Raw genomic sequence first — 22,990 nt, 5'->3', positions numbered from 1 at the left:
TAAAGAAAAGTTGAGCCGACCTATATTTTCCGTTGAATTACCAAGATTAGAGGCTTCACCGTTAGTGTTTTGGTAAATGTTTCAAGGTCATATTTACCTTTGATACAGGGTTCTAGCCAGAGCATATCATCAGAATAAAACAGTCTTAAAAAGTATGAATAACTTATTTGTATGAGTTACTGAGTGCTGAGTAACAAATTTTCCCTAAACTTAGTGGCTTAAACCAACATTAATTATCTCATAGCTACTGTGAATCAGGAATCCAAACACTTTTTATCTGGGTCCTCTGGCTTTGGGTTTCTCTCAAGGCTTCATTTATCTACAGGCTCAACTGGGAAGACTCTGCTTCCTACTTTATTCTTGTGGTGTTGGCAGCACTGAGTTTCTTGTGGACTATTGTATTAACACCTTAGGTCCTCGTGAGCTATTGGCTAGAGGTCTCCCTTGGTTTCTTGCAACGTGGGTCTACTTGACAGAGCATCTCACAACATAGTAGATTGCTTTATCATCAACAAAGAGGGCAAAAGAGAGTGACAATAAAAAAGAGAGTTGCAGCACAATAGAAAGCACAGACTTTTGCCATCTAATCACATGTGATATCCCATCACTTTTGCCATGTTCTACTCATTAGAATAAAATATTCTAATAGAGGATGTTATAAACATTCTGGGTGATACACAGTGCCAGAGAATGATGTCTACCTACTTCACCCTCATATGTGCCCTTCATTTCATTTTCCATGGACTTACTGGCTCATGAACATATGACTCTTTAAAAGAAAAACAAGTACATATGTCCTACTGTTTGCCAGGCATTTTAATGAACAACACACATGCTTGGGTGTGTACACACACACCCCACATATTACTTCTGACTTTATGAGTTAGTGACTATATCATTTGTATGTAAGAGAAGTCTAAATTTGATAAAATTTAAGAGCTATATCTAAAATCACAAAGTTAGTAAATGGCATATATTTGGTTTAAACATAGGTCTTCTGACTCCAAGGTAAGTGAACTTCCACTATAATGCTTGTGCTAATAAAATGCTAGAATTGCAGTTGGATTAGATTGATCTAAAAAGTAACAAAATCATTTAGGTTAATAAACTTTTTAAAATACTTTGTGGTCATTTGCATTTGATTTATATGTTTTCATATTGCAAAAAAAATATTTTTTCACAACCAAATGTACTGGATGTTGCACATTAATTACTGCAACTCACATAATAAAGCCAAAAAATTCAGGTTTATAAACACAATCACTAGGTCTATGTTTCCTCATTTTTAACATGATGAGCAAGAAAATTCAACTATAACATTCTTTTTTGCTTTTGAATTCTAAAGCTATAAAGAAAAGAAATTATATTTTCCATCTTCTTTTTACATGTTTAGTATGTTCTTTTAGGTAAAGCTAAGAATGAGTGATCTATACATGTATATAATGCTATGTAATGGAAGTGTAGGCAACCTACAAACACTGTTATTGAAGCTGAATAAGCTAATGTGAACTAGAATAGCTCAAACAATTTTAAAAAGGAAGAATCATAGTATTTGATTGTAAGAATTGTTATATAGCTACAGTGTGATATTGACAGAGACACATCGATCAATGCAATGGAAGAAAGAAGCAAAAAATAGACCCACACAAATTGACTTTTTCCCCAAGATGTAAAAACAATTCAATGGAAGAAGGATAGTCTTTTCAACAAGCAGTGCTTGAATAATTAGACATCACTAGCCAAAAAAAAAAAGAAAAAAAAATCTCAACGTAAATATCACAACTTATATAAAAATTAACTCAAAATGGATTACAGACTTAAATGTAAAATGAAAAACTATCAAAGTATTAGAAGAGAACCCAGTTAAAAATATTCATGACCTAGGGTTAAGCAAAGAGTTTTAAGATATGACACCAAAATCTCAATCTATAAAAAAAAGTAAGTTGAACATCAGCGAATCAAAATATATATATATTTTTTTTGCCTTGTGAAATACACTGCTAAGGAGATTAAAATGCAAACCATAGACTGGGAAGAAGATTGGGAAATCGCATATCTGACAAATATGTAAATGTATCAAACTAACATGTTGTATATCTCAAACTTACACAATGTTATATGTCAATTATCCTATCTAATAATAGACAAACATGGTAATTAACCATACCTCCGACACGCTTCCCATTGGCTAATCAGGGCGATATGCAAATTGACTGCCAAGAAAGATGGTGGTTAACCGCCGACAAAGATGGCGGTTAATTTGCATATGTAGGTGCAATGCTGGGAGGCAAATGGGGAAGGATGGAAGAAGCCGCCTGCGGCTGGCTGTAGGTGATTGGAAACCCAGGCAGCAGGAAAGAAACGGCCGCCTTTGCCCTACCCTCCAGCGACCCCCAGCTGTGATCGCAGAAGCAGGGGCCTTTGCCCGACCCCCAGCTGTGATCGGAGAAGCGGGGACCTTTGCCCTGCTCCCAGACGTGATCAGAGAAGCAGGGGTCTTTGCCCTGCCCCCCAGCCGTGATGAGAGAAGCAGGGGCCTTTGCCCTGGCCCCTAGAAGTGATTGGAGAAGCTGGGGCCTTTGCCCCGACCCCCAGCCATGATCTGAGAACCGAAGCACCTTTGTCCCTGCCCCCCAGCCATGATCAGAGAACAGGGGGCCTTTGCCCCGCCCCCCAGACTTATAGAAGAAGTCATGTGGGGCAGGGCAGAGGAGGCACTGACACCTAAGTAGTTCGGGAGCACCTTTAAAACTGAAAACCCCCTGAGACCAGGTCCTGGCCACCATGTAGATTGTGAGCACCTTTAAAACTGCGCGGGTAAAAACCCCTGAGACCGGGTCCTGGCCGCCACCTAGATCGCAAGCATCTTTCAAACTGCAAACCCCCTGAGACCAGGTCCTGACTGCCACGTAGATCGCGAGCATCTTTCAAATTGCAAAACCCCTGAGACCAGGTCCTGGGCGCCATGTATATCCTGAGCACCTTTCAAACTGCGCAGGTAAAACCTCCTGAGGCCGAGGCCTGACCACCAAGTAGATCACGAGCACCTTTCAAGCTGCATGGGTAAAACCCCCTAAGACAGGGTCCTGGCTGCCACCTAGATCGCAAGCACCTTTCAAACTGCAAACCCCAGGAGACTGGGTCCTGACCACCAAGTAGATCTTGAGCACCTTTCAAACTGCACAGGTAGAGCCCCCTAAGACAGGGTCCTGGCCACCACCTAGATCGCAGGCACCTTTCAAACTGCAAACCCTCTGAGCCCGGGTCCTGACCACCACGTAGATCGCGAGCACCTTTCAAACTGCGTGGGTAAAACCCGTGAGACTGGGTCCTGGCTTCTATGTGCTGCCATGTAGATCTTGGGGGGCCAGCAGCCGCCTCTTCTCTGCCTCCCCTCTCCCATCCCCCGCCGGTGATCAGAAAAGTACCTTATTTTTTTTTCAAAGTACCTGTATTTTTAATAATTTCTTGACAATGTAAAAGAATTTTGCATTATGATCCAAAGGTGGTGGGGTGAGGAGGAGCAGCAGAAAAATCCAACAAACAAAAAGGGAAACAGAAATGCATGGTGGAAGGGATTTGAAGGGTGGGTAGGGGCATTGCCCAACTCTAAATGCAATTGGTTTGTTACTGAGTACTATTCATGGGAAGACAGCATCCTGACTCCTTCTCTATACAGCATATTGGGAGTAAAAATGATGCATCCAGGTGGAAATATGATAAGGGGTTGGAAGACAGACAGGGAAAGAAGAAGTCATAGACACTGAGAGAGTTACTGGCTTGCTGGCTGCAAATACTGAGTCTGCAATAGTGATAGAATAAAAAAGTGGGGGATATCTCTGGAATATTCAAGAGATAGGGGGCAACTCTTCTATGGTTTTGACTTGCCCAGCAGATTTCCACATACACATATGTACACACCTATGTTTGCATGCACACACATATACACATAACTGACTGCCCTCCCCGGAAGCACAGAAGAAGAAGCAGCTGCCAGAAGAAGAAGCCGCCCACCTTTGGTCCAAGCGCCAGCACCTGCGGCTTGCTGCAGCCCAGTAGATGGACAAGCCACCCGCCTGAGGTCCCAGGCTGCAGCCACCCGGAGAAGCTGCCAGCCCTGTTGTCCAGGGCGCCAGCACCTGTGGCCAGGGAAATAGGTTCCCTCTTCTCCTACTGCAGTCATTACTTCAATATTCCCCTTCTGAACTTCTCTCCTGTGCTGCAACCCAACTCCGCTTTTCATTGGAAGGATACGGAACAGAGAGAGCAGTATTAAAAGCTTATTTTCTTAAGCCGGTAAGGTTGGTATTTAAACATATAAATGGAAAACTAGAGTCCTCCCTAAGGTCACAAAGGCTACAAAGGACAGGGACAGTGCATGACCTATTATATCCAGCAATCCATATGGGGACTGAAAACTTTGCAATGATGACAATTACTGAAGATATGAATCAACTAAAATAGTTGACAGGGACAATTCTTCCATCTTTGAAAATATCTACATCAAATCTTTTAAAATAGATTTTCATCTGCATAATATAACACATTCTGACAAGACCACCACCACCACCACCAATGTGGTCAGTGTTGTGCCGATAAATGTTTAATAACTTAGGGACTCCCCCCCTGCCAGAGTGAACAAATTTTTGTGCACTGTGCTACTAGTCTGCACTAATAAAAGAGAAACATGCAAATTGGTGTCACTCTGCTATGCCCACCAGCCAATCAGGATGAGTATGCAAATTAACCTCCACGGAGCAAAGACTAAAGATGACTGAAGACTTAAGACGATTGAAGACTGAAGAGGCTTGGCTTCTCCACTGCAGCTGGAGCGGAGAAGCCAAGCCTCGCTGCTATGGCCCGAGTAGAGAAGCCAAGCCTTGCCGCTGCAGCCAGACCAAAGGCTTGGGTCGTGGGTGCTGGAGGAAAACCAGTGCCAGCAGTCAGGGGAAGGAAGGCCTACTGCGTGAATCTTTGTGCAACGGGCCTCTAGTATCTCAATAAAAAAAGAATATCTAAAGACTTCTCCAAACTGAATACAAAGGAAATTAACAATCCAGGTAGAAAATGGGCAAAAGTTTGAATAGACATTCCACCAAAGAAGATTTCCAGGATGGACTTTTCTGACTAATGGAGCAGAATATGAAAATGTTTTGGAAAATATTTGCTTCACCGATAGGAATATGAATCTTTTCTTTCTCTTCTTTCTTCAAAGACAAGTATGTAATGTTTGGAAATACAACAGCCATCTTGAAATGAGGGCAAAACTCAGGATGGTGATGCAAGAAGCTATAAGAAAACCGACACCTTAATGACTTTGAGTTACTATATTAGCTTCCCCCCTTATTTTTAGAGTTCAATTTACTCTTTCTCTCTTGAACAATTTCCCACGTAAAAAATGTAGAAAATAAATACACTGGCAACGTCAGTTTTCCCTATTGAGAACATTCAAATATGCTATAGAGGGCAAGGAAACAAATGGAATAGATGAAACTCATACAAAGTGTTAAGGATGGAGAATAAGTTAAGCAAGGAGCTTAGGTAATATAGGTGAAGCTCACAGGATTTGTTAAGAATCAATAATAGGTAAGGCAAGTGTCTTGTAAGCCGTAGGCAAATTTCACAAGATGTGTTAAATCCAGAGAGCAAGTGGATAATTTGTTGAAGAGTCCAACTCCTAGTTAATCTATGTGGGATTTTTCAGGCCTGACTATAGGCAATTACAATGGCTTTATCAGACAAGCCTCATGAGGGAAAGCAGTCCTCCCCAAACCAGACTTGGTGCAGTCAATACATCTCAGTCTCTGAAGGGAGTTGCAGCCAAAGCCTCAGTCCCATGGCCTAGCCCTTGTGCCTTCATTCCTAGGTCTATATATCTGAGGCCTTGGACAGAAGTCATCTTCAGGTGCCTCTTCTGAGACCTCCTTCCTGAGGAAAGAAGGGAGAAACCTTGGAGACACTTTTCAACATTTGGATGTAGTATTCAATACTTTTCCATTCCTAGCTCTTCCCTCTTCTCTCCCCCTAAACCCATTCTCCCCTCAGGGTCCAAAAAACTACCAGATCCCTTTCTTTAGGACTCCTTCAATAGCAAGACAGTCCCACCTCTGGACAGATCCACCTGACCCTTGACCTTTATGACTTAGTGTTCATAACTTGTTGTTTAATGGTCATAGAGTTTCAGTTTTGCAAGATGAAACATTCTGGAAATTGGTTGCACAACAATGTGAATATACTTAATACCACTGAAATGGACACTTGGACATGGTTAATATAGTAAATTATGTTATGAAATTTTTACCAAACACACAAACTATAGCACATACCACCACCAGGATATTAGAATATTGACTGTTATAATACGTAGTCTTATTTGTATTCCTGTGTCAATGTTACTATTATCATTATTATCCTCGACTGAGGGCATTTTTCCATTAATTTTTAGAGAGAGTGGAAGGGAAGGGGAGAGAGAAAGAGAAACATCAATGTGAGAGACAACCAAACATATTGATTGGTTGTCTCCTGCACAGGGCCCCGCAGCTGGTGATCGAGTCTGCAACCCATGTATGTGCCCTTGACTGGGATTTAACCAGGGACTCCTCAATCCATGGGCCAATGCTCTATCCACTGAACCAAACCAGCCAGGGCCTGTGTGTTTTTTAGCTCTATACGATTTTATTACATGTGCAGGTTCATGCATCTACTAACAAAGTCAAGATACCGAATGAAACCATCACCCCAAGGTTCACTCATTTGGAGTTTTCATATCCACATCTATCTCCCTCTAGATTCTAGCATCTAGAAGCTTTTCCTATCTTGCCAAACACCTAGAAACCACTGATCTAGGTCCATTTCTAACACATTGTCTTCTGAACACTTTAGAAATGGAATCTTAGAGCATATCACTTTTTACATTGACTTTTTTCACTCAACACAATGCTCTAGAAATACATCCAAGTTGTTGTGTACATCAACAGATCATTCCTTTTTATAAATGGGAACTTGCAAGCCTTTCTGTTGTGAATAAAAACAGTTGCAACCACTTTGAGAAGCAGTTTTCCAGTAACTTAAGCTGTTAAACATTGACTTACCATAGTATTTGGCAATTGTACAACTAGGTTTCTACAAATAAAAGTGAAACATAGGTCCTTCCAGACTGGTAGGTAAAGCTGTGTAGAAGCATTATACATATAACCAAGAAGTGGGAAAATGAAATGTCCTTCAGTTAGTGAATAGCTAACCAAAAGGTTTTGCATACATACAGAGGCATATGATTCTATACTAGGAAGAAACAACATTGTGATACTTGCTACATGAAAGAAGCCAGAAACAAAAGACCACACATGGCATGATTTCCATTTATAAGAATTGTTAAGAAAAGGCAAATCAATAGAGATAGAGAGTAGATTAGTGGTTGCCCAGAGTTAGAGGTAAAAAGGAGGAGTGATAGCAAATAGGCTCAAGCTTTCTCTATGCAATAATATAATTTCTAAAATTTAGATTTTGCTGAGGATTTCAAAACTTGGTATATTTACAAAGAAATCACGGAATTATACACTTAAAAGGGGTAAATATGTAAACAACCTTATTTTAAAAAATCAATTGTATTTCTATATAATAGCAATGTATAATTTGAAATTGAGAACACATTGCCATTGTTGATACCATGAAAGAAAATAATTGATTATAAAATTAATTTTAGATAAGCAATATTTGTACACTGAAAAGTATAAAACATTACAGAAAGTAACAAAAGATTATATAAATACATAAACAATCCAGATTCATGGATTTGAAGAGTCAATATGTCTTACATGTCAATATTCCCAAATAGATACACAGATTCAAGGTCATTACTGTATTGTCAAAATACCAAAATCAGTTTTTGCATAAATGGATCTTCTAACATGTATATGAAGATGCCAGGAAGGCAAATTGGACTAGAATTTAGGAAATTTAAAACCATCGCATTCCTAAAGTCTCCATCAATAAACAGCAAAGACAAGAACCAACTAGAAAATTATTTTAAAATCATATAACAGCCTGGCCGGCATGGCTCAGTAGTTGAGCATCTATCTATGAACCAGGAGGACAAGGTTTAGTTCCCGGTTAGGGTACATGCCGGGCTTGTGGGCTCAGTCCCCAGTGGGGGGCATGCAGGAGGCAGCCGATCAATGATTCTCTCTCAACACTGATGTTTCTATCTCTCTCTCCCTCTCCCTTCCTCTCTGAAATCAGTAACAATATATTTTAAAATTGCCCTAACCAGTTTGGCTCAATGAATAGAGCATCAGCCTGTGAACTGAAGGGTCCCAGGTTCAATTCGAGTCAACGGCATGTACCTTGGTTGTGGGCACATCCTCAGTAGGGAGTATGCAGGAGGCAGCTGATCGATGTTTTTCTCTCATTAATGTTTCTAACTTTCTATGCCTCTCCCTTCCTTTTGTAAAAAAAAATCAATTATATATATATGTAAATAAATAATATAACAAATAATGTGATTCCAGAACATATAAGGACCATTTTTGCTTAAGAAGAGGAACACAAATAACCCAATTTAAATATAGGCAAAAAGTTCAAGAGACATTTCAAAATAAGCAGTTATATTAACAATCAAGACACATGAAAAGATCCACAAAAATTAATCAGCAGGAAATGTAAATTTAAATGAAACTAAAATTCATATATTAATGTCAAGGTTCCAGAACAGCCAAAGAAACCTTGAAAAACAGAACAAAGTATAGGATGAAAACTTTCTGATTTCAAAACTTATTATAGTAAGTACTACTGGTAATAGGATATAAATATAGGTTAATTGAATGGAATTTCCAGTCCAAAATAAATGTATGCAATTTTCAATAACTGACATTTGGCAAAGTTGCCAAATGATTAAATTCAGAAATAATAGTTTTATCCATAAAAGATGTTGAAATTATGCCACATCACCATAGGAAGGATGATTAAAGAACCGTAATTCAACCCCCTCCCCCCAAGACAATCAATGAATAATGATAATAAATTTATAAGTAAAAGCGAAAACTTTAAAACCATTAGAAGACATTGTAGTCATATATCTTTGTGACCCAGAAATATGCAACAATTGCTTAGATACAACACCAAAATCATACAAATTTGCATTTCAAAACTAGAACATTTTGGACAATGAATATCAATATTAAGAAAGAGCAATAGTAAGTCACTGACCCAGAACACTTTTGAAAATCATATATTGGATATAAAATGTCTAGAGAAAGAAAATATATAGTGGATTAGTGCTTGCATCAGGTGTCAGTGGAAAAGAGAAGTGACTGGACACAGGTCCAAGGTTTCTCCTTGCTATGCTAGCATTATTACAAATTATATTTATTAAAATTTGTAGAATTTTATACTTAACAACCGTGAATCTTATGCTATATGAATTACACCTCAATAAAATTCCTAAAAAATCAATTCCATTTCTCTTTACAAGAAATGTAGAATCAGAAAAATTGAGGCCCTGGCCAGATAGCTCAGTTGGTTAGAGCATCGCATCGTCCCGATATACCAAGGTTATGTGGTCAATCTTAATCAGGGCACATACAAGATGTCACCAATAAATGCATAAATAAGTAGAACAACAAATCATTCTCTCTCTCTCTCTCTCTCTCTCTCTCTCTCTCTCCCTCCCTCCCTCCCTCCCTCCTTCCCTCCTGCTCTCCCCCTCTAAAAACCAATAAACAAAAAAATAAATAAAATTTAAAAAAGAAATAAAAACTAAGAAGCCATTAGCACATCTACAGCATGGATCAGAAGAGAATGATTAATACAAAATAAAAAAAGTACGGCAAAACTTGTACACTGAAAACTACAAAACATTATTGAAATAAACTAAAGATCACCTAAATAGAGAGACATTCCATGTAAATAGATTCAAAGATTCATTATTGATTAGATGTCAATAATCTTAACAGATGTAAAGATTCAACCACACTGTTACCAAAATATCACTTTCCTGTTTTGCAGAAATTGGCAAATAAATTTCGTATGGCAAGCTAACGGACCCAGCACAACCAAACTAATCTTGAAAATTAGAAGGAATTTAGAGAATTTATTCTGACTATAAAACTTATCAGAAATCTGCACTTATCTAGATAGTGTAGTACTGACCACAGTATAGACATATAGATTAATGGAACAGAATTGAGAAACACATATAAGTCACAGCCTGGGGAAAATACTTGCTAATCTTACATCAGATAAGGGAATTGTATTCAGAATACATAAATTACCCTTTCAACTCTAGAACACAACTTGATTAAATGTGGGCAAAAGATCCCATAGAAATTTCATCCAAGAAGATATACAAATAAACAAAAGGCACATGAAAAAAAGTAATGATGACTATATTAAAAAGTTAGATTTTAGTGAAGGCTTCACAACTTAGTTTATTTATGAAAAGTCATTGAACTACACACTTAAAATTGGAGAATTTATGTTATACAAATTATACCTCAATAAAGTTATAAAATAATTGCATTTATGTATACTACTAATGAAGAACCTGAAAATGAAATTGAGAAAACACTGAAATTTAGAGATAGAAATTACTTTGTTATGAAACTCATTGATATTTGCTACTTTTATTTCCAATATTGGAATAATATTTTTTACTTTGTGTCTCCATTTATTATTAAGAAGAAAACTATAGTGAACATAGTATAATATATATACCTATATCTATCTATATATACACAAAAATAGGTAATATGCAAATTAAGCCAGGATGCCATAACAGTCACGACCAGACAGGAAGAGAAAGCGAGTGCAGCAGGATTGGTGGGCGAAGACTTGCAGCGTTGAGGACTTGTGTCACCATCACAATCCATCACCAGGAGGTCTGGGGCTGGGTGGAGGCCTCCGCAGGGCTCCGATGGATCAGTGATGGTGAACAGGGAATCAGGGTGGGTGGTGGGAGGACCAGGCTGGCTGTCAGGCTGTTGCGATCACCAGCTCATCCCTGGCTGCTTGGGGGCTCAGGCCTGCAGAACTGGGCCAGCTGCTGGTGGAATGTGCTGCCCGCTCAGCCACTTACACCGGGGTGGATAGGCCATGGGTGTACCCGGCAGCATCCATCAGTGTCTCAAGCCCCAGCAGCAGTGGCAGCAGCAATAGTGATGGAGACAGCGCTCGCGACCTACCTGCCCAGGCGTGAGCAGCCCAGAACGGGCAGCGCATTCCATCCATGGCTGGCCTGGTGCACGCCCGTGCAGGTGAAGTCACTGGAGCCTGCTTTCCCTCAGGCCTGAGCCCCCGAGCAGCCTGGGATGAGCTGGTGATCCCAACAGCCTGACAGCCCAGCAGTGGAGGCTGCATTGGGCCTGGAGACTGGCGAAGGGCAGAAGATGGCCCTGATTGGGCCAGTCACTATAATGCCCACTGTAGCCAGCACACCACCCGATCAGGGGGTGGTGCCTGCGGTCAACCTGGAGGCCCCTTCCCCCTGCTGGCCTGCCCCTGATCAGGCTCTCCCATCCACATCAAGAGCAGGGCGCACAAAGTCCGGACCCTTCCTGCCAGCCCTGAGTCCGTGGGTTGAGAATTCTGATGGCCCTGCCCAGAGAGTAGAGGTGGCTGACAGGCAGGGACAGGGACCACAGGCCTCCAGGGAGCACCGCAGAGTTGGCAAGGAGAGGAGAGGGCCTGCGAAGGGGGAGGAGGCGAAGCCAGCTGACATCAGCTCAGAATTCAGCCCTTCCCCTCCGGAGGCAGCAAGACCTAAACCCAGAACCCCAGCCGGAATCAGAAGAGCCCTAGGGAGGCTTCAGGAAGCTCTATGCAAAGCTGCACATTGAGAACTAGAGACTTCGTGAGGCCCTGACCCAGACCACGCTGCGGCTGGCGCAGCTCAAGGTGGAGCTGGAGCCCACCACGCAGAGGCAGGAGCGCTTTGCAGAGAGGCCAGCCCTCCTGGACCTGGAGAGATTTGAGCGCAGGGCCCTGGAGCGCAAGGCCGCTGAGCTGGAAGAGGAGCTGAAGGGCCTGTCCAACCTCCGGGCTGACAACCAGCGCCTCAAGGAGGAGAACACGGCCCTGATCCACATCATCAGCAAACTGTCCAAGCGACCCCGGAGGATTTGCCCCTGCACCCGCATTTATACAGCTGCTTCTGCCACACGCACCCCTTCCCCTGTGTGAACACGAGTGACAGGGCTGCCGGGGAGTCTCTGGGAAGCCATAGCCTCCCCTTGGGACCTCCAGGCTGGGAGGGGAGGACAGAGCCACCAGGAGCCAAGGGGGCCATCTGAGACCAGGATGGAGACAGGAGGCTGAGCCAGGTAGGGGGACCAGGGCTGCAAGCAGTTCCTTATAAAAAGGAACTGAAGATCAGTAGCCAGGACCAGAGTGGGCACCCAGAAGTCCCCTTTCACGTGTGCTGCCACCAGTCACCCCTCCAGCCCCTGAGCAGGGATCCGAGAATGTGCCAAGCATCCCGCCGGCCTGGGCCAGGTGGGCCTGTATATAGGGTCTGTGTGTAATAGGGAGGGACGTCCTCTATTTTTTGCTGGCCCCTCCCCAACGCTGTTCTGGGCAGGAGGAGAAGGTATTTTTGAGACATAGCACAGGCACCACAGATAAAAGTTGTGAAGTTGCCAAAAAAAAAAAAAAAGAGCTGGTCGGCCAGCCAACACCCCCTCCCTTCCCCCCACCCCTGCCAGCCTCATCCTCAATCAGCCTGCCCCAACACAATAGGCCCGCAGCCCCTCCCTGCAGCTGCCCGCCTCTGATCATACACCCCCACCCCAATAGGGGGCAGGGCTGGCCAGCCAATCTCCTGCAGCCCCTCCCCCTGCCCAGCCCTACCTCAGATGGGCCCCCCCCACCCTGATCACGAGCAGGACTGTCCGGCCAACCACCCATGGCTCCTCCCTTAGGCCACTGGCCCCCGATTGGCAGCCCCCACCCTATTTGAGGGCATGGCCAGCTGGCCCACCAACCACAGCCCCTCCCTATGGCCGGCCCCGCCCACAGTCAGTCCCCCAACCTCAATCAGGCCGGCAGGGGGGGCAGTTGGGGGCAATCAGGCTGGAAGGCAGAGTGGTTAGGGGCAATAAGGCAGGCAGGCAGGTGAGCGGTTAGGAACCAGTAGTCCCAAATTGCGAAAGGGATGTCTGACTGCTGGTGTGGGATCAGGCCTAAACCAGCAGTCTGACATCCCCTGAGGGGTCCAGGATTGGAGAGGGTGCAAGCCCGGCTGAGGGACATCCTCCCCCCGCCCCGCACAAATTTCATGCACCAGGCCTCTAGTGTTATTATAATAGCCTAGATTATTACTGATGAAAACTTTCTACTAGATTTAATGAAGATAATGGAGGTTTTATATCAGTGTCCACACATGCATCTTAATAGAATATATTATTTTTTAAAAATAATTGGGCACATATCCTATACTAAAATCAAATATTAGAATATGAGATAAAGCTTAATACATGTATTCCTGATTAGCACTAAAATTTGATTAAGGATTTTTTGTCACAATTATCATTTAACATTGCACGGATGGTACATGTTAGGCTAAAATTAGTATAATTCAAAGATTATCACATAAAATGCTTTGTTGATTTAAACTGTTTTATAAACTTACTCCTTGGTATTCATAATCATACTTAGAATAATAAATATTTTTTTTATTATTTTTACTTTATTCTTCAGATCCCAGATGATAAAACCACAACAAATGGCTTTAATACAAAAAGATACTGAACTTCAACCCTAATCATCTTTTATATCAACTACCCATGAATTAAAGAACTTAGCTAAAGAAAAGAGTAGCAGAAACTCAAGCAAGGCACCAAGTATGAACAAAGGCAAAGTGATCAGACAGGTATGAATGCAAAAACAGTGAAAAAATCCACTGTAAAAAGGAAACCAGTGAGAGTTTGAGTCAGCTCTTTATAAAGAGAACTGAAATGCAGCTATAACTTGATTTTGAGCAGAGGCCAATGGCATACCCTTACTGTGATTGTGTTTTCTATATCAGCCACCCTTCACTGTAGTTCACCCATACCCAAAAGCCATAAAATCAATTTTATTAGAATACTAGTAGCCCATCGTGCAATATCGTGTCCAGTAGGCCGCCTGCCACTTCTGCGGGAGCTGGTGGGAACTGCAATGTGCTGCCAGGAGCCGTGCTGCTTCCATGGAAGCCGTGTGGCTTCTGTGGGAGGCAGAAGAGAGCTGCCGGCACCCACAGGAGCCAGGAGGGAGCCGCACCACTTCTGCGGGAGGTGGGAGGGACCTGCACCAATTCTGCAGGAGGCGGGAGGGACCCATGCTGCTTCCATGGGAGGCGGGCCTGCCGTCTCCTCTCCAGGCCTGCGCTCAGCCGTGGAGGCTGTGGGCCGGCCCCCTTCTCCCTGTCCATGTCTGCTCTGGTGCAGGGACGAAGCAAGCATTCCACCAGGCTGCTCACACTGCCTGCTCTCAGCAGCCACCACCACCCCGCCCCCCAGGACTGGAGGACTCCAGCGGGGCTGAGAGAACTGGGCACCACCATATTTGTGACAGAGAGATGGTTAATTTGCATATTACCCTTTTATTAGATAGGATGTGGAACTTTTAATAATAGCAATATGCATGCAAACATTTTAATACATTCAGATATTATACAGTTTTATTTAGTAAAGCTCTTGACAACTTTATCTTTCCAGTTCTAACCTCAAGATTGAGACTATCTTATGTCTGCATAATCTCATGAAAATACACACACACACACACACACACACACACAAACTATATACTGTATCATTAACAGACTTGGTTCTTAAGGAAATTACGTACTGTCTAATCATTTCCATTGTAGGTTCTGCATAAACATTTCAATTCTTTTCTCAAATCATGAAAATCCTTAGTGTTCATAACTTAAAACACTTGAAGTAAACTAACTCTACTCAAAATCATGTTATATCTGCATTTCAGTTCTCTTTATAAAGAGATGATTCAAATTCCTTCTGATTTCCTTTTATAGTGGATTATTTTTTTCACTGTTTTTGCATTCATAACTTTGTGATCATTATGCTTTGGTTCATACTTGGTGTCTTGTTTGAGTATCTGCTGTTATTTTTCTCCTTTCAATACAGAGTTCAGAACAGGTTAAGATTTTTTAGAAGTGCTTTTATATATAATGCACACTCAGTAGCCTGTGTGTCTAATATAACACGACTTTTCCCACAACATAAAAGGGACTTGTTTAAAATATAAAAATACTTTTCAAAATGGTGGCAGATTAAGTGGAAGCTACACTGACACTCTCCCAGGACCAGACAAGAATAACAACTAAAATATAGAAAACTATCCTGAAAAATGAACTGAAGACTGGCTGAAGAGAACTCTTATAACCAAGGATGTTAAGTGAAGACCATATAGAGACTGGTAGGAAATGTTGAAGTGCAAGAGGGCTGTCTGGGCTCCCATGGACAGCAGCTGAAGTTCTGGAGGGATATCTCAACTGTGAGGGCTTCTCATAAAGATCTCTGGGGTCTAATCCCCAAACTGGGATCCCCTGCAGAGAGCACCACAACTGAGAAATATGCCCAAATAATACCTGGCTGTGAAAAGCAGCAGGGTTGCTGTCTGCAAAGGAAAGATGGCTGGAGATGCAGGCACCCTCTTAAAGGGCCAATGCAAAAAATTTTGTGGGCTCCACCAGAGGGAAGGCAGAGTGGACTAGAGCTGTGTGAGGAGAATCCAGGGTTGGGGACTCTGTGGTTAGAGTTCAGAAGGCAGCTGCCCAGTTTCTTGTGCTAAGTCTTTCCCACATACTGCACAGGACATATTTCTCAAACGGACCTTTAAGACTGAAGCAGCTGTTGCCTGTGGGTGAGGGGGGAAGGAGCAGCAATTGACCAATCCTGTTGGAAAAGCTCTTGACCCACCCTGTGGAGTTTACCCCTTGCTGAGGTCTATAGCCAGAGGCTCATTAAGAGACAGGGAATAACAGTCAGCCTGAAGGCAGAGGCAGACCTCGGGATGCTTAGAGTCTTTGCCAGATCTTCTTCTGGACCCAGGGCTAGGAAAAGCATACCTTGGTGCACATCTTGGTCCTTTCTAAAGGCACCAAGCCCCACCACAGCCTGTAGATTGCTGACAACTCCAAACACGGTATTCAGGGCCAGTACAAACAGCATGTGACCACCAGAGACACTTCAAAAAGACTGTGAGTCACAGCAGATCCACCTAACACATAGCAACAAATCCATACAGGCAGCAGAAATGGGGAGACAACAAATACAAGCTCCAAGTGAAAGAACAAAAGAATTCTTCAGAAGAGCTAAATGAAATGGAGATAAGAAATTTATCAAATATAAAGTTCAAGATAATGATTATAAGGATTCTCAACAGTATGAGAAAAGATATAAGAACTATGAAAAATGACCAGTTGAAAATGAAGATTGATATAGCAGTAATAAAAAATGCATGGGAAGGAATACACAGCAGATTAGGGGAAGCCGAGGCATGGATCAGTAAATTAGAAGACAGGAAGAAAAATCACTCAATCAGAAAATGAAAAAGAAAAATAGTGTACGAATAGGAGTGGGAAGCTCAGGGGGAAGGAAGTAGACTGATATTGCTTACAACTAGCTCTTCGTTCCATTTCAACACTCAAACCATGACTGTGTACAATAACACTCTCTCATACTTTAAACCTAGTAAAGCCAAGTAGATAAGAGTAAAGTGGAAATAAATATATTCAAATCTGGATAAAGGACCTGATTTTTGTATGAAGTGATGTAATTTGATGTAGTGTAATTTAATACCAAAATATTTCTTCTTTAAAAAATATGTTTTTATTTATTTCAAGGAGAAAGAAAGAGGGAGAGAGACAGAAACATCAATGATAGAGAATCATTGAACAGGTGCCTCCTGCAGCTGGGGATGTGTGAGATCAAGCCCAGAACCCAGGCATGTATACTGATTGGGAATCAAACCATGACCTCCTGGTTCATAGTTCAATGCTCAACTACTGAGCCACACTGACCAGGACCAAAGTATTTCTTAAATGGTTTTATTATAATCTTGCAAATTAAGCCATTCAATTAATCTGGTTTTCTTTCCCAACGCCAGTTACACAGTATTTAACAAAAAGTTAAATAACCTTTATGCATTTACTACTTGAAAAATCACCTTTTCATCATCCTATCTAATAATAGAGAAACATGGTAATTAACCGTAACTTTGCTACCCTTCCCATTGGCTAATCAGGGTGATATGCAAATTAACTGCCAACTAAGATAGAGGTTAACGGCCAACAAAGATGGCAGTTAATTTGCATATGTAGGCACACTGCTGGGAGGCGAAAGGGAAAGGAAAGAAGAAGCCCCCTGCCACTGATGGTGATCGGAAACCCAGGGGGGAGCTAAGACCCGGGGGGCAGGGTCTTAGCCATGATCAGAGAACTGGGTGCCATTGCCGCCCCGGCCAGTGATAGTGGGAAGCAGGGGTGGAGCCGGAAATGGGAGCTGGGCAGGGCTAGGGGCAGTCCAGGGAGCGATCCAGGCTACGGTGGCAGCATGCTGGCAGGGGCGGTGCAGCGATCACAGGTAGCGGGGGGCAGAGTCGCGATGGTGGACTTGGGCCCTGCCCGGCCTAGCTTGGCCAAGAGGCATTAGGCCTGGGCAGGGGCAGAGCCTGCAATCTCAGGGAGCTGGGTGTCCCCTTCCCAGGCCTAACGACTCGGTCAGAGGCATTAGGTCTAGGCAGAGGCGGAGGGGGAGATCGCGGGGAGCTGGGGGTCTCCTGCCCAGGACTAATGCCTCCACCAGAGGCCTTAGGTCTGGGCAGGGGCGGTGCCAGAGATCATGGGTAGCAGGGGCAGAGCTGGGGATGGTGGGAGCTGGGGGTCCCCTGCCCAGGCCTGACACCTCTGCCGGAGGCCTCAGGCCTGTGCAAGGGGCCCATCTGGCGATCGGAGGGTGATGGGGGTCAACACCTCTGGCCAAGGTGTCAGGCCTGGGCAAGGGTGGAGCCCGTGATCTGGGGAGATGGGGTTCCCCTGCCCAGGCCTGAAGCCTGGGCCAGAGGCGCCAAGCCTGGGGCGGGGGTGGGTGGGGTGCCAAGCCGCCGATTGGTGTAACTACAGAGGAAACACCTTTTCTGACCGCTCATTGGTTAAGCTCCCTGTATGCCACTGATAATATTCTTAGTAACTTGGGTAATAAGAATCCAAAACGGTGACCTAGGGTTCTTCACCACACTCCTGGTGAAAAAATCGAAGGTCCGCTGCTGGAGGTCTAAGAAATGTCTTATCCTGCCCTAGCCACCTTGGCTCAGTGGATAATGCCGTGGCCTGCCAATGGCAGGGTCTGGGTTCAATTCTGACCAAGGGCATGTACCTAGGTTGCAGGCTCCTCCCTGGCCGGGGCCCAGGTCAGGGCTCATGCAGGCGGCAACCAATCAAAGTGTTCCTCTCATTTTGATGTTTCTCTCTGTCTTTCCCTTCACATTCTCTAAAAATCAATGGAAACATATCCTCAGGTGAGGATAAAAAAATAATAAAGAAATTAATATTATATGAAAGACACATCTTGAAAATGCCTAAAGAAAGTTGTCATTATTTCATGGTGACGGGACTGGAGTCCGTGTTGATGAAAAAACCTTGCTGGCTGCGGTGACTGGCAGTGGCTGCAGCAGCGGGGTGATGGGGCTGGTGCCTTCCCCTGATCAGCCCAGTCACCTCCCACAAAGGGAGGCCAGACTGCGGCTTAGGCCCGCTCCCCAAGGGGAGCAGGGAGCGGGCCTAAGCCATCAATAGGACATCCCCTGAGGACTCCCAGTATGTGAGAGGGGGCAGGCTGGGCTGAGGGACACTCCCCCCCCCCCAGTGCACGAATTTCGTGTACCGGGCCCCTAGTGTATTAATAAATGGTTAACATTCCAAGTCCATGTCCCATATTTTGGATTGTGAAAAAGGGCATATTGTCTTATCCTATGCACAGATGTTTGAACAAAGAGTTTATTCTCTTTTTTTTAAAAAAAAAATATTTTATTGATTTTTTACAGAGAGGAAGGGAGAGAGATAGAGAGTTAGAAACATTGATGAGAGAGAAACATCGATCAGCTGCCTCCTGCACATCTCCTACTGGGGATGTGCGCGCAACCCAGGTACATGCCCTTGACCGGAATCCAACCTGGGGCCTTTCAGTCCGCAGGCCGACGCTCTATCCACTGAGCCAAACCAGTCTCGGCCAGTTTATTCTCTTTTGTTTGAGGTAGAACACTATCTCTTATTGAAATAACTTTGCATTACTCACGTAAATTTTTACCAAAATGGATAAGTTAAACATATATAAAATGTTTAATGTAAACATTTAAGTGAAGAGGTCTGGTTCAATGCAGTGTTGTTTTAAATTATCTTTGAGCCCAGCCAGTGTTGCTCAGTGGTTGTGTGTTGACCTATGAACCAGATGGTTACAGTTTGATTCCTAGTCAGGGCACATGCCCAGGTTGCAGGCTAAATTCTGAGTGTGGGGCATGCAGGAGGCAATCAAACAATGATTTTCTCTCATTATTGATGTTTCTTTTCTTTTGTATTTTTCATCATTGATATTTCTATCATTTTCTTCTTCTCCCTTTCTCTCTGATATAATATATGTGTGTGTGTCTGTGTGTGTATCTTTGAAAGAGCAGTTTCAAAAAAAAGGAAAAATAGCTCCCAGATATGAGATCATAGCTACTCGGAATGCTATGTTATCACTGAATTAATAAAACCATAATACACAGAATGAAGACAACAAAAATACACTCAGACAAACAAATTAAAAACAAAACAATTTAGAATTACCCTTTCAGGTGCAGGGGGCATACTTAAAACATAAATGAGATGCGATTGTAAAGATAGAGTGGTAATCTCAAAATAGCAGATTATGTATGTGATTTTGATTGATGTTTTTCCTGACATAAAAAAAGAGTTTAAAATGTTAATGAAATGAAACTGACATGTGAATTAATCTAATAGCCTGCAGTCAAGGGAAGGTGCCCTTCACATTTTCTCCACAGGTTCTTTCTACTTAAATTCTACAAAAGTCTAAAATAAGATAGTTCACTTAAAATATTTACAGATTTTTTTTTAAAGGAGCATTCTCAAAGTACCATGTATTGCCAGGTTGAAAAATCAGATTTTTTCTCCTGGTATTGTTGGAGTTGTTGAATGTCTCTAGTGACTTGACTCAAATAGATATACACATTTTCATTCCACATACTTGGAAAAATATTGAAATATCATGTCTAAGGATGAGTTTTGAAGAAAGAATACAGATAAGAGAAAACTATGCCAAGAAATTTATCCAAGTAGAGGTAATTAGCTCTTTTTCATGGAATCTAAAGGATTTTATATGTTCTGAGCACTGAAGTTTGGTATTAGGATTATTTACAGTGACTTACCTCTGAAATGTAGAAAATATGTGGCATTCTGATTTTTCCTCACACCCAAATTTTCAGATCGGTCCATGTTTATCACAACAAACTAAAAGAGTCGCTACTTTCTAAAATTCATAAAATTAACAATGGTAGTCAGGAAAAGGACAAAAGTAGGTGTCATTTAGAAAAACATCATTAGATTCAAATTTCTAAAACTTTATTAAGCATCTAGTATATGTAAAGGGATATGGGAAATAGAAACACTAAAATTAATAATATATGCTTATAGAAAACTAAACTTTCCAAGCTAAGTTGTTTAAAATATTTTAGAATAGAAATGCTTAACTTACCAAGATCACAATTAACAAAGTCATCTAATAACAATCACAGATGACGTATCTATATGTCCAGATCAACTCTTTGCTAGTTTCCCACCCAACAGAGCAAAAGAAAGTAAATAAATCCAATTAATGGGATTATTAATGATAAATCCAATACTGCCAACCTAACAAATAAATGTTTCTATTATTTTTCCAAAGACATTCAAAGTCAACATATCCAAAATAAACTTTTCTTCCCAAATTCTTTCTCTAGTTTGTCTAACCCAGTCAATGGTATCATCATTCACATTTTGCCAAGGAGAATCAATTATGCCACCTCAATTAGTTCATATGACTCACCCCCTTATCCAAAGCATCACTAAGTACTCTGAATAGCTTTAGGATTTTATCCAACATTGCCCAAACTAACATCACCTCTTTATTATAATAATATTTCACCTTTTGTCCTAGCATCTCCCTATACTCCTTCCTAATTTAATCAACCTATTAAACCTTTAAACACACATTTATAAAAAACACAAATTTAAAAATACACATTTGCACATGTGTCACCTCACTGCTCAAAGCCACTTGATCAAAAACCCATGAAAGGCTTCCTATCACTGTTGTGATAAAGACCAAAATACTTAAAATTGACTAAAGCCTCGCAAAATTTAGTATTTTAGATCTTTTATTTCATAACATGCTTCCACATTGCTCTCCAAACATCAACAACACAGACCTTCAAGTTTTGGAAAATTAGAAACACATACTCTTCCTGGAATGTTCTCCTGTCTGTCTTTCCCCATTTTGACTTAGTGAATACATACTCACATTTCATACTTCCGCTCAAATCTAACATCTTCAAGGAAAGACTCCTGACACATTTCTTCCCTAACCAGATTCAGTGCCCTAGTATAGCAATCAGGGACCAGCTAAAACATAGAACCCATACCGAGTAGGTCAACGGATGGAATTTTATATAAGATACAAATTATAAAAGTGTTATTTAGATTAATTGACAGAACAAAAGATGAGGTGCCTATGGATTCGCAGCTGTAGGAAGCTGCCAACATGACTAGAGCTGGTGTCTAGGGAAGAAATAGTTAACAGGTATCATGAGTTGGAGCCACCAAATGGATACTTGAAGCACAGAGGTAGAAGCTGCCCAGTTGGAGCTACACCCAAGGAGGAAACAGAGCCACTGCAGAGAGATCCTCCTTGAGAAAAGAGAGAGAAGTATCCTGGTCTCTTTCTGCTTTGGACCCTCCAAACTTCTGCCTAGTCAAACCCATAAAGACACCAGATGGTAGAGGAGCCTGCACAATGTTTGCAGGATTAGCCCTTGTTATATAAAACAGAACAAGGAAGGGAAGAGAGTGGATCTGAGTGCAAACAGGCAAATAACTGGCACACCTAGTTATATGCTTCCAAACATTTTCTAATTTGTCTTCCCAGAACTCTTCATGATTAATGTCTGCTTTCCCATTAAAATGTAAGCTCCTTAGAAGAGGAATCACTCATGTCTTTTTAGTGATGTAATTCTAATGCCTAGCACAGTCCTCCTCGGTAAAGGGGTTGAATAAATATAAAAATGATTTAATTAATCAACTAACTCTTGTGGTATTTAAAACAATCTTTCAACCACTATAACAAAATTAATCTGTGGTGTCTTACAATCGCTCTAAACGTATTTGAAGATCATGGGCCTTTTGTAGTATCTTAAGAAAGTCATGAACCCTTTCACCGGAAAAAATGCACACAAGCACACAGTATTTGACACTGATTTGGGGGGAGGGGGCTCATAGACAAACTGAAACTCATCCAGGAATTTCTTGTACTTCTAATCCAGAAACAATATGACAGACCCTCTCCAGGTGGATGTGGAAATGTTTGGGTATATTTCTGTTTTCCCAATATCAGGTAATATAAGCTTCTTTTTAAAAATATTTTTTATTGATTTCAGACAAAGGAAGGGAGAGGGAAAACGAGATAGAAACATCAATGATGAGAATCATCAATTGGCTAACTCTTGCATGCCCCCTACTGGGGATTGAGCCCACAACTGGGCATGTGCCCTGACTGGGAATCGAACCATGATTTCCTGATTCATGGTCGATGGTCAACCACTCAGCCACACTAGCCAGGCTAAAGTTCTTGCATAGAAAAATTTTCCCACTCAAAATGCTAATAATGATCTATCATGATTTTCAGGACCACAGATTAAAATTATACCGGTTATAAAAATTACTTGTCCATCAAATTCAAAATAATGTTTT

At 42.0% G+C, this 22,990-nt stretch overlaps 1 pseudogene; it reads left to right on the top strand.

Annotated features, from left to right (window-relative positions):
- The first annotated feature begins 2,965 nt into the window (after positions 1–2,965).
- On the top strand, positions 2,966–12,174 carry LOC118653598 (annotated as a pseudogene).
- Positions 12,175–22,990: the final 10,816 nt, after the last annotated feature.

The sequence above is a fragment of the Myotis myotis genome, unplaced genomic scaffold (genome assembly GCF_014108235.1).
Source record: "Myotis myotis isolate mMyoMyo1 unplaced genomic scaffold, mMyoMyo1.p scaffold_m19_p_4, whole genome shotgun sequence".
Classification (NCBI taxonomy): Eukaryota; Metazoa; Chordata; class Mammalia; order Chiroptera; family Vespertilionidae; genus Myotis; species Myotis myotis.
This window is presented reverse-complemented; position numbering and strand designations above follow the sequence as displayed.